This window comes from Mytilus edulis, chromosome 5 (assembly GCF_963676685.1).
Source record: "Mytilus edulis chromosome 5, xbMytEdul2.2, whole genome shotgun sequence".
Taxonomy (NCBI): Eukaryota; Metazoa; Mollusca; class Bivalvia; order Mytilida; family Mytilidae; genus Mytilus; species Mytilus edulis.
The window spans coordinates 72,984,503-72,996,396 of record NC_092348.1 but is presented as its reverse complement, the minus strand read 5'-3'; the positions used below and the strand labels follow the sequence as shown (position 1 = coordinate 72,996,396).

General features: G+C 32.6%; 1 long non-coding RNA gene across 1 annotated transcript; it reads left to right on the top strand.

Annotated features, from left to right (window-relative positions):
- The first annotated feature begins 4,398 nt into the window (after positions 1 to 4,398).
- LOC139522508 (uncharacterized) lies at positions 4,399 to 11,664 on the top strand. The gene is made up of 3 exons (XR_011664453.1): positions 4,399 to 4,517; positions 10,483 to 10,581; positions 11,505 to 11,664. It is a non-coding gene; the product is annotated as an uncharacterized lncRNA (long non-coding RNA).
- Positions 11,665 to 11,894: the final 230 nt, after the last annotated feature.

Genomic DNA, 11,894 nt, shown 5'->3' with positions numbered 1-11,894 from the left:
GGATTATGCTCAGTACGAGACTTTCAAAATAGCAGATGAGTCTGAAGATTATAGATTAACATTAGCTGGGTACACAGGAACAGCTGGTAAGCTTAAAAGTAAGAGCACGACATATACTTTGGACCAAACGGTGATGTTTTGAATTTTTTTTAAGGAAGTTTATTAACGCCACACAGTTTATTTTTTATGTTTAAGGTATTTCCTTTTCAAAAAAGGAAAGACCTTACTGTATTTCTTCTGATTATTATTATTAAGGTCTTTCCTTTTCCCAAAGGGAAAGACGTTACTGTATTTCTTCTGATTATTTTTACTATTAGGGCCTTTCCTTTTCCAAAAGGACCATACAAGTGAATGGGTTCTTTCGATATATGATCACTGATCTATGACATTGAAATTGAGGTCCGATTCAAAGCTCAATTATACATTCTAACTTTGACCTTTCTTATAATTATGACTGGTTCCTTATAAGCATTTAAGTCTTCTGCATTAAGTTGTAGAGCACATTTTTTAAATTTCATGCTTATTATCGAGGTGGAATGACCTTCAATTGTTCTCTGAACACTTCGTTTTTAATATTTATTTATTTTCTTCTGCCGTCTGAGATGCTTTCATATTTTACGACACATTGGTATGAATGTGTTGCCAGTGATGGCGTATAGTTTTTGAGATTTCAAAACTGTGTTTGCCAAATACTTGTTTACGGTATGGTGCAACTTCAACCTATTTAGATCGAAGTGGTGTGTTCGCCCTTTATAGGAGTTCTCTCCCCTTATGTATTTGAAACCATTATTACTCCTCAACAATACAAGTGAAAGACCCAGGATCTTTATAAAGTTAATGTTTTATCTAACAACAGTGTGATATGATGTAAAGGCAATGTCTTTATCTAACAACATTCTCGTGTGACGTGAAGGGAATACGTGCATCTTACAGCAGTCTGGTGTGATGTAAAGTCAATGTTTTATCTAACAACAGACTGGTGTGATCTCAATTTAATGTCTTTATCTAACAAAAGTCTGGTGTTATGTAAAAGCAATGTATATAGCTAACAAAAGTCTGGAATGATTTAAAGTTAATATCTTTATCTTACAACAGTCTGGTGTTATGTAAAAATAATGTATTTCGCTAACAACAGTCTGGTGTGATGTGACGTTATTGTAATTATCCAGCAACAGTTTGACGTGATGTATATTTAATGTGTTTTTCTAACAATAGTCTGGTGTGATGTAAAGGTAATGTGTTTATCTAACAACAGTCAGGTGTGATGTAAAGTTTATGTCTTTATCTAACAACAATCAGGTGCGATGTAAAGTTAATATGTATATGTAACAATAGGCTGGTGTGATGTAAAGTTAATGTCTTTATCTACCAACAATCTGGTGTGATGTAAAGTTTATGTCTTTATCTAACAACAGTCAGGTGCGATGTAAAGTTAATGTCTTTATCTTACAACAGTCTGGTATGATGCAAAAATAACGTCTTTCGCTTACAACAGTCTGGTGTGATCAAAAGTTAGTATGTATATCTAACAACAATCTGGTGTGATGTTAATTTTATGTCTTTATCTAACAACAGTCAGGTTCGATGTAAAGTTAATTGTATATGTAACAATAGGCTGGTGTGATGTAAAGTTAATGTCTTTATCTACCAACAATCTGGTGTGATGTAAAGTTTGTCTTTATCTAACAACAGTCTGGTGTGATATAAAGTTTATGTCTTTATTTAACAACAGTCAGGTGCGATTTAGTCCTGGTATATATGATGAGTTTATTTACAACCACTGGGTCGATGCCACTGCTGGTGGAGATTTATTTCCCGAGGGTATCACAAGCCCAGTAGTCAGCACTTTTTGTGCTGACATGAATTGTCATTGATATGGTTATATTTATAAATTTACTGTTTACAAATTTTTGAATTTTTTGAAATACTAAGGCTTTTCTACCTCAGGCATAAATTACCTTAGCTGTATTTGGCAAAACTTTTAGGAATTTAGGTTCCCAATGCTCTTAAACTTCGTACTTTATTTGGCCTTTTTAACTTTTTGGATTCGAGCATCACTGATGAGTCTTTTGTAGACGAAACGTGCACCTGGCGTATATACTAAATTAAGTCCTGGTATCTATGATGATTTTATGTATATGTAACAATAGGCTGGTGTGATGTAAAGTTAATGTCTTTATCTACCAACAATCTGGTGTGATGTAAAGTTTATATCTTTATCTAACAACATTCTGGTGTGATGTAAAGTTTACGTCTATATCTAACAACAGTCTGGTGCGATGTAAAGTTAATGTGTTTATTTAACAACAGTCTGGGGTCATGTTAAGTAAATGGGTATATTTATTAACAGTCTAGTATAAGGTAAAGTTTCGTTTCGTTTGAAAGTGTGTTTTTGTTTGTTTGCTGTTTGTAGTAGTTATTTATAAATGGGAACTAGTAAAACTAGTTCTGATGTTGGTTCAGCAACGGTATGTACTATTTATAAACTTTGGTGTTAGGTGCATAAGGCATGAGGAAATTTTTGGCAGTTTCTCTGGCTGGGGTTTAAGGTTGATATGGACCCTATGGCTAAAATGGCCGTATTTTCACCTCAAAATTTACTATGAGTACAGGCAAACCTGTGCATCTGGAAACGTTGTAAGACATAGTATGCCCTAGATAAATAAAATTCAAATGTATTGTATAATTTAGAAAATTTATAACTTAACTGGATTTTGCCGTACACTTTTATCGTACCTGTGGGGAAGTTCTCAAACCTGTTTCCCAACTTAGTTTATTTTGGCACCTTCTAGAGAATGAAAAAAAAGTGCACAGCAAAGTCCTGGTAAGTTTTTATTTTTCTAAAAAATAAAATATATATCTGAAATTATTTCATCTAGGGCATGCTATGTCTGAAATTTTGAGGTGAACATACGGCCATTTTAGCCATAGGGTCCACATGAACCTTAATGGTACTATATAAAGTTGTAATCTAAATGTATTAGTATCGAAGGTGCTCGCAGTCACGTCAAATTGAAGTTGCTCACATTAGTATATATACAGTTGCTGCTATGTTTATTGAACGTCCTGCGTTGGATGTAATGCCGAGGAAAAAGAAAGGATGCAAAAGAGGAACAATGTAATATGTATTGTATTTATATGTTGTTTGCATCGAAGAAATCTATACAATAAAGTAAAATAAGATATTGTATCACAAGAGAAAACAATATGCTACTGCGAGCAACAAATCCTATAACTGTGTTTGTCTTGTCTAAAGCCTATTGAATTTAGAGATGATATTAAATACTTTCAATTCGAACGAGCAGGGCGAGTGAGAATTTAATGTATTTATCTAACAACAGTTTGGTGTGATGTAAAGTTAATGTGTTTATCTAACAACAGTCTGGTGTTTAATTTCAACATATCTTATTGTCTAAAATTAGGCAAAATGTATGAGACACAAGTCCATTATTCGTATTAAACCTGACGCAAAATGAATATACTTATAATAACAATAATACAAGCATGAGTGTAAGGATCAAATAAAGAAGGTTCGCTTTAAAAAGGGCAATAGTTTCAGAACGGCACATATCGCAGTTGAATTATAATACAATTTATTGTTTTTACCTTTGATGATTATTTAGACCGGACAGATACTACGCTGTTTTAATGAACATAGAAGACAACCTGCTTTAAAGTTGTTGGTTTTTTTTAAAGAAGAGAGACAGTCGAAAGATATAGCTAATACCAGTCTGGTGTCATACGACTGGTAAATAAACTCATCATAGATACCAGGATTGGAATTTGTATTTGCGCCACACGCACGTTTCGTCTACAAAAGCACACCAGTGACGCTCGAATAAAATTATGTTAAAAAGGTCAAATAAAGTACGAGTTGAAGAGCATTGAGGACCAAAAAGTCCTAAAGTTTTGCTAAATACAGCTAAAGTAATATATTTCTGAGGTAGAAAAGCCTTAGTATTTCTAAAATGCAAAGTTTTGTTAAATTATAATTATGAACATTTCAATCTAGCTCAAGTCAACACAGAAGTGCTGACTACTGGGCTACCTAGGGGAATTAAAATTACATCACCAATGTCATCGACCCAGACGCACCTTTCGTCTACAAAAGACTCATCAGTGACGCTCGAATCAACAACTAAAAGTTAAGTAAACACCAGAAGTTTAGCTTGATCTGACATGGATTGGCGATCTAACACCAGTTTAGACTGATGAAATTTGAAGATTTAATTAAACATCAATATTGAATATATTAATTGTCATCAGTTAATGCATCTCCAGTGGTGTGATGTGAATGAAATAGGTTTATTGAATATCATGTGAAACAATGGAATGTATCAGACTGGTGCAAGATACTCTTTATTTATCTCTATATGCATAAATATTTTGATATTATAGATCAGGAACCAACTGACTGCTCCAAAATGCCCATGGGAAGTATCAACGGCGTCTACAAGATTTTTACAAACAACAGATGTATAAATGTGTATTGCGATATGACAGACGATGGAAGGACGGTATGTTTAATCTAGGAATTAGAACTTCAAAGACTCTGAAAATGTTTGAATCATAGTCGGTTCAGATAAATTTGTCATCTTTACATCTTTTCCCATAAATATGTTAAATTAAGGCAACAGTAGTATACCGCTGTTCCAAAGTCATAAAAGATGTCCGGGTTACAAACAAAAAACGAGAGAAACATATCAACTCTAAGGCTGAAACAACGGGACACCAGATACACTGCAGTGGAACAAAAACAATCGTCAATGCAACATACTTAGAGTCAGAATAAGAAAATGTTAATGTATGTATACAATTGGATTATATGATAATTGAGGTATGTTGACATTTTCAGAACACGATATATGAAACAAACATAAACTTTTATCTACCTCTTTACAAGCAGAACCAAAAACAATGAAGGTCCCAACTATATATGTATTGGCTTCCGAAGACAAATCACCTTACAAATATAGATTTATGTCGTCCTCAGGTCATTGTTCCACTACTAAATTTTCTATTCTTCTTACTAGTACACTTGGTACAATCAAAAACCTGATAATAAATTGTTCAAATAAGGCCTTTGAAAATAGCGGAATTAATTACTTTTGGAGTGTCCAAAAGTCGTTGGAAGTACTTGATAAATTGCATGCTTATATTGGTGATTTTGAATCTGTTCAAAGTTTGGATTTTTCTACCAATTTGTCTAATATTCTCATTTAGAAAAAATCACACACCTAACTAAATATGCATTTAAAAAGTCAGAATGTGAATACATATGCCAAACTCTTTTATGTCTTTTTTGTTGTTGCAATAAACAAAAGAACTATGTCAACTGGACATGCTTTGATACTATATCTGCCAATGAATTTTTACTAGAAATCATTTTTTTTCGCTTTGGAGATTCCGTATATCGAAATAACAATGGGGACTAACTGTGCATCATTTATTGCGGACCTGTTGTTTGTATTGCTATAAGTTACAATTTATGACTGAAATACGCAAAGACCTATCAAAACAACATCTGATACAAAAATTTAATAATACTTTTAGATATTTAGATGATATAGTGGCTCTCAATAATGAGGACTTCAGTATGTATACTAAAGAAATTTATCATGTTAAACTTACTTTCAATAAAGCTAATACTATCAATGACCACTGCCCTTTCCTCGATCTTGATATCTATATCATTAACGGAAAGATTAATACAGAAATTTCCTATCGTTAATTATCTATTTTTAGATGGTGACGTTCCCTTGTCACCATCTTACGTTGTTTATTTATCTCAATGTGTACGACTCACTCGTGTATGTAACAACTTTTAGGATTTTAGAGAGAGAAATTTATGTTTTACTGAAAAAATATTACACCAGGGTTTTCGATATCACAAACTTATCAACATGCAGACATCTTATATGTTAAGGTATTTCACATCCAATCTTTATGGTAATATTCTTCACAAAGCACAAAAATGTCAGTATTCACCTCAAAAGCTAACAAAACCTTTAAACAGACTGTTGTCAAGTCATTAAGGTTTGCAGATTTTGGCTTTAATATTGATTCACTTAGGTCTCTGCATCGGAATTAAACACAATTATTTAAAAACCAGTTGTTGACATGAGACGGGTTATGTTCTTCTCATATATTTTATGATGGTATAGTACTAAACCATTAACGGGAGATAATTTGCCTGATATTCATATGATGAAGACACCATCGTTCAATCAGTTTAATTGAGGTCTGGAGCTGGCATGCCAGTAATTGCTAGTAGATAAACTCATAATACATACCAGGACTAAATTTTGTAGAAACGCCAGACGCGCGTTTCGTCTACAAAAGACTCATCAGTGAAGCTCGAATCCAAAAAAGTCAAAAAGGCCAAACAAAGTACGAAGTTGAAGAGCATTGAGGACCAAAATTCCTAAAAGTTTTGCCAAATACAGCTAAGCTAATCAGTCTGTTGTTATTCATGTACGAAAATCATTATGTGTATTTTCTTTTGTTACCTCTTCTGACATCGGACTAAGACTTCTCTTGGACCTAATTTTACTGTGCGTATTGTTATGCGTTTACTATCAACATTGGCTAGAGGTATAGGGGGAGGGTTGAGATCTCAAAAAACATGTTTAACCCCCCCCCCCCTCCCCGCATTTTTGCGCCTGGCCCGAGTCAAGAGCCTCTGGCCTTTGTAAGTCGTGCATGATTTTCAATTTTTGTTTCTTGTGTATAAATTGGAGTTTAGTATGGCGTCCATTATCACTGTATTAGTATTGATATTTGATAAGGGGCCAGCTGAAGGACGTTTCCGGGTGCAAGAGTTTCTCGCCTTTTGAAGACCTATTGGTGATCTTTTGCTGTTGTCTGTTCTGTGGTCGGGTTGTTGTCTCTTTGACACATTCCCCATTTCCATTCTCAATTTTATTCTTGTTTGTCGTTTTTATTATAATTATAATGTTGGTTTGACTGTTTGAATAGTTTTGCACTATTCATTTTTGGTCCTTATTATTTTACTAAACTTACAAATTGTGACTTTGGTGGATAGTAGTTTCATTGACTCTGATATCACATCTTCTACATACATATATAAAACTGTGATAATATTAACTGAAGTGAAGATTGAAAAACCGTTTCAAATAATTCAAAATGTATTCAAGTTTAAACAATTTGGAGAAAAATAAGGAGGCAATACCGAAAGGTATATTTTTTTTGTAAAATGAATTGTAACAATGAAAATTTTAGTGCATGAATTATTTATTTTTTTGTTTTTGGACAAGATGTATTGAACACCCTCCTATAGACCTCAGATTTTCAAGTAGTCATAGCTATTCAAGTTATATCATTTAGTAATGATGTAATTATAAGAGCATGGAAGGAATCAAAAATTATAAAACAAACTTTTAAAAATGTTAGCGGGAACATATTATAGTATACCGTTGCCTGTCCTTCAGTTTGTCCGTTACGTACATCGTCAACATGTCGGACAATGACTCAAAAACGCGTTAACTTTTTTTTACGAAACTTTGATTTGTTTATATCGATTGCCGAAATCTCCTTTTTTTATGAAACTCACGTTTCGAAGGTTTTTGAATTAAAGTGATGAAAAAGGGGGAAATTGTCCTGTTTTCAGACAATCAATCAATATCTAAAAAGTAAAATCACAAAAATACTTAACTCCGAGGAAAATTCAAAACGGAAAGTCCCTTATCAAATGTCAAAATAAAATGATAAAACACATCAAACGAATGGACAACATCTGTCATATTCCTGACTTGGTACTGGCATTTTCAAATGAAGAAATGGTGGATTAAACCAGTTTTATAGCGCTAAACCTCTCACCTATGCATTTTAATTCCATTTAAATCGCATCAAATTCCATTATACTTACAACGATGCGTGAACAAAACAGATATTGAAGGCCGTACCTTGACCTATATTGGTTTACTTTTATAAATTGTTACGTGGATGACCTGAGAGTTGTCTCATTGTCACTCATACCACATCTTCCTATGTCTATTCTATGTAAATAGTCAAAATATGGGTACATCAGTCATTACTGTGTCACAATCACAAAGCAAAAAAATATTTAACAATAAAGTACAAAAAGCATCTATCAAATTTAATAACCACTTCGTGTGTTTGAAGTCATAAAATGTGAACGTCACATATAGAAATAAAACTTTAGTAAATTGTTTATATATATATTCATGTAAGATCCCTTCCGATTTTTAAGTTTTTAGATTTTAGGTTTCTACGTTATTGTTTTTTGTTGATAAACAAAGGTTTATTTTTCAGTATCAGACAATAACTTAAAACATCTTTAATCAGTTTTCATGAAACTTTGGTGACATGTTTATATCTTTTAGTGTACGATTTGTTAGTCTTATTTGTTATCAATTTTTGATATGACATTGCTCATATCACATCTCTTCATTTATTTCATTTTACTGAATCATGTCGCAGTTATATATTACTTACAAGCTTTGTAAAAGTCAATCGCCGTTTGTAGTTTGACACATTTTTTCTAAAATTTGTAAACAAAGTTGCCCATTTTAATACTTTTGAAAATATCATTTCTGAAAGTAACATCTTCAAAGTGTAAGCAATTTAGTTTCGCTACACTTACATATTGCGAACATGTACAATTATGCGAAAGATTTAATAACCAGCTTGCAATAATAATTTATCCCATTTGCATTGTTTTAATCAAGAAATAATTTTAAAACTAGTTAAGGGGTTAACAAAAAACGTGAGTTTACACACAATTTTAAAAATATACTTGACTGCTTAAATCTCTTTTCTAATTATCACCGAGCAAAAGAAATGTAAATGACAGGTGTCCTTTTTCCGTTCTTAGATACAACCAAAATTAATGTCACTGAGAACAAATATTAATTTGAAAGCCGGATTCCAAAAGGTGGCCGATGTATGGTAATGGACAATGTTACGGTATATGGAATAAACCTGAACAAAGATCTTGAAGTTAATGTGACTGTGCTAATAGAATTATGCCAGCTGGACGAATCTCTTTTTGTAATGAACACTTTTTTTTTCAATTTTATAGTAATACCTGTTTAAATGTAACCAATCAACATTTGTTATTCATTTGTTTGATGTGTTTGAACTTTTGATTTTGCCGTTTGATTTCGGTCTTTCCGTTTTGAGTTTTGAGTTTTCATTTTTTTTTAAATTTTATTTTACTTTTTATATACCTATTTCACTGGAAGTAGGACATATATTTGAAGGACTCTAAAGTGCGATGGTACTCTTAAGTACGATAGTCACGCTAAGGTGCGATGGTCTACAATAAAGTACGATGGTGTCTCACGCTAAAGTGCGATGGTATTTTGTTTGCTAATGCACAATGGATTTATGGATTAAAACGTTAAAGTGCATTGATTTTGAAAAGTATTCTTTTTGCATAAGCTAGTATATACATATGTAAAGGTATAAATTATGTGATAGGCTAAGTTATAATTTCCAGATAGGCTAAAGTGATTTTTTCTACATTTAGAAGAAAAACCACATACTAATTACTAAAAAATATTTATGTGTCACAAAATACTATATGTCCTGTTATTTTTTTTTACAATTCGGGCGTATTAAATATTTGGAAAATTGGTTTATCTTGCCGTACACACAGTCTATCACTAATGTGAAAACCCCCCTCAGAGTCATCACTATAAGTTACAAATACCTTTATTCTAACGACGTTAATTTTGAATAAAATCGACATTACTTTAATGGGACCCCTTAGTAAACTGCAGCGTAAACAATGATTAGAGTTTAAATGTTCGTCGCCAATATAGGCAGGATACAGGATACCTATGCGTATACTTTTTGTATCAATATAGAAATTTGGTCAACTTCAGGACACAAGGCCTTCTTCCAGTACCCGAAAATAAACATATTCGTTTCAGTCTATACAAAGCCCGGTTAGGTTTAAAATTAAGTCATGGACATACCGTTTTAAAAGTTGTTAATAAAATATTCCTAATCTATCTTACGGCATGTACACTGACTTTTGGTTTGTATAAACGACTGCTAACGTCATAATCCAACTACGTTTTTACGTCTATACTTTCGCGGACCATCAGACTTTGGCGTATGTAGGCAGAGTACTTTAGCGTAGACCATCGTAATTTAGCGTGGCTATCGTACTTTAGCGTCCCCATCACACTTTAGAGTCCTACATATTTAATAAACGTTTAGTAGAAAATACACAGGAATGCAAGACATAACAGGAGATGCTTACCCGTTAAACGCACCAGGTCCTGCTCTGAGGGTTCATCCGATTACCCATATTTTTGTTTGCTACATCGGTAAACTACTGTTGCCTTAATTGATACAAGTAACTAAATCTATAAGTTTTCACTTGGGCCATAATTTCTGAGTATATAAATATTGACCTGTGAGTTCTGAATACACCGTTCCTTTATTGCAACTACATTACTACGAAACAATTTATTATCTATGTTATAGGTGATCCAAAGACGACTAGATGGGTCAGTAGATTTTTATAGAGAATGCATTTAGACTACAAGAAAGGATTTGGCAACGTTTCTGGAGAATACTGGCTTGGTAAGTTTGAGTATAACTAACATATTGATATTTGTGTTTTCGCAGTTTCAAACCATATTAAAAAATGGCAGGTTAAATTTAGCACGTGAAAGAGTAAGAACCTAAAAACAACGAAAGAGTCTCTGATATATCTTTTCCCTGGGAATATATGAGATCAGGGTAATTTTATTGTTTTGGGAAAATACATTTTTTTTCTCGAAAACTGCAAATCAATAACAACGTATTGACGTTAATATATTTTAATTCAAAATGAATTTATTTCTAAGACGGTTAACTAAATAAATTCACAATAACTTATAATTATAACACAGGTCAAAATTTATATAAAAAAGTTTAGATTAAGTATCTACCATCGTTGCACTTCTGTGTTGACATGAACTATCATTGATATGGTCAGCCTGGTCAGAATTATAAATGTTCTGCCTCAGGAATATATTATATTAGCTGTATTTAGCAAAACTTTAAGGAATTTCTGGTCCCCAATGCTCTTCAACTGCGTACTTTATTTTGTAATTTAAGGAATAATTGATGATTCGAGCGTCACTGATGAAACTTTTATAGACGAAACGCGCGTATGGCGCAAAAATCAAATTGTAATCTTAGTTCCTATAATAAATTTATTTCTTTATATCAGGTTAATAGAAATAAGAAGATTTTGACATCAAACAGATAATTAATTCAATCTTAAAATAATTATGATACAGAAATCGGTCAGGATAGCAGAGAAAAAAATGATGAATCATTATTACGACATGTATGTCGTTATAAAACATGGACAGATTTTTCGTATAAGCAACACTATTGGTTGTTAAAAAAATTCACTTAAACTTTAACAGGTTTCTGTGCAATGACATCATTATATTATCAGTAAAATAATGTACAAAAAATCAACCTTGAAAAGACAATATGTTTTATTTCTGAAGGTAACGACAACATCTTTAATATCTTGAATGGAAAGTCGCATAGTTTGAGATTTGACTTAGAGAGGGGTTCTGGAGAGAGGAGCTATGCTCATTACGAGACATTTAAAATAGCAGACGAGTCTGATGATTATAGATTAACATTAGCTGGGTACAACGGAACAGCTGGTAAGCTTACAAGGAAGAGTTTGCAATATATTTAGGACCACACGGTGATTTTTTGACAAAATATTACTGAAGCATATTAGCGGCACACAATTTATTATTTTTATGTTTAAGATCTTTCCTTTTCCAAAAGGGAAAGTCCTAAACTATATTTCTTCTGATTATTATTATTTAGGTCTTCCCTTTTCCAAAAGGGAAAGACCTTACTGTATTTCTTCACTTTATTAT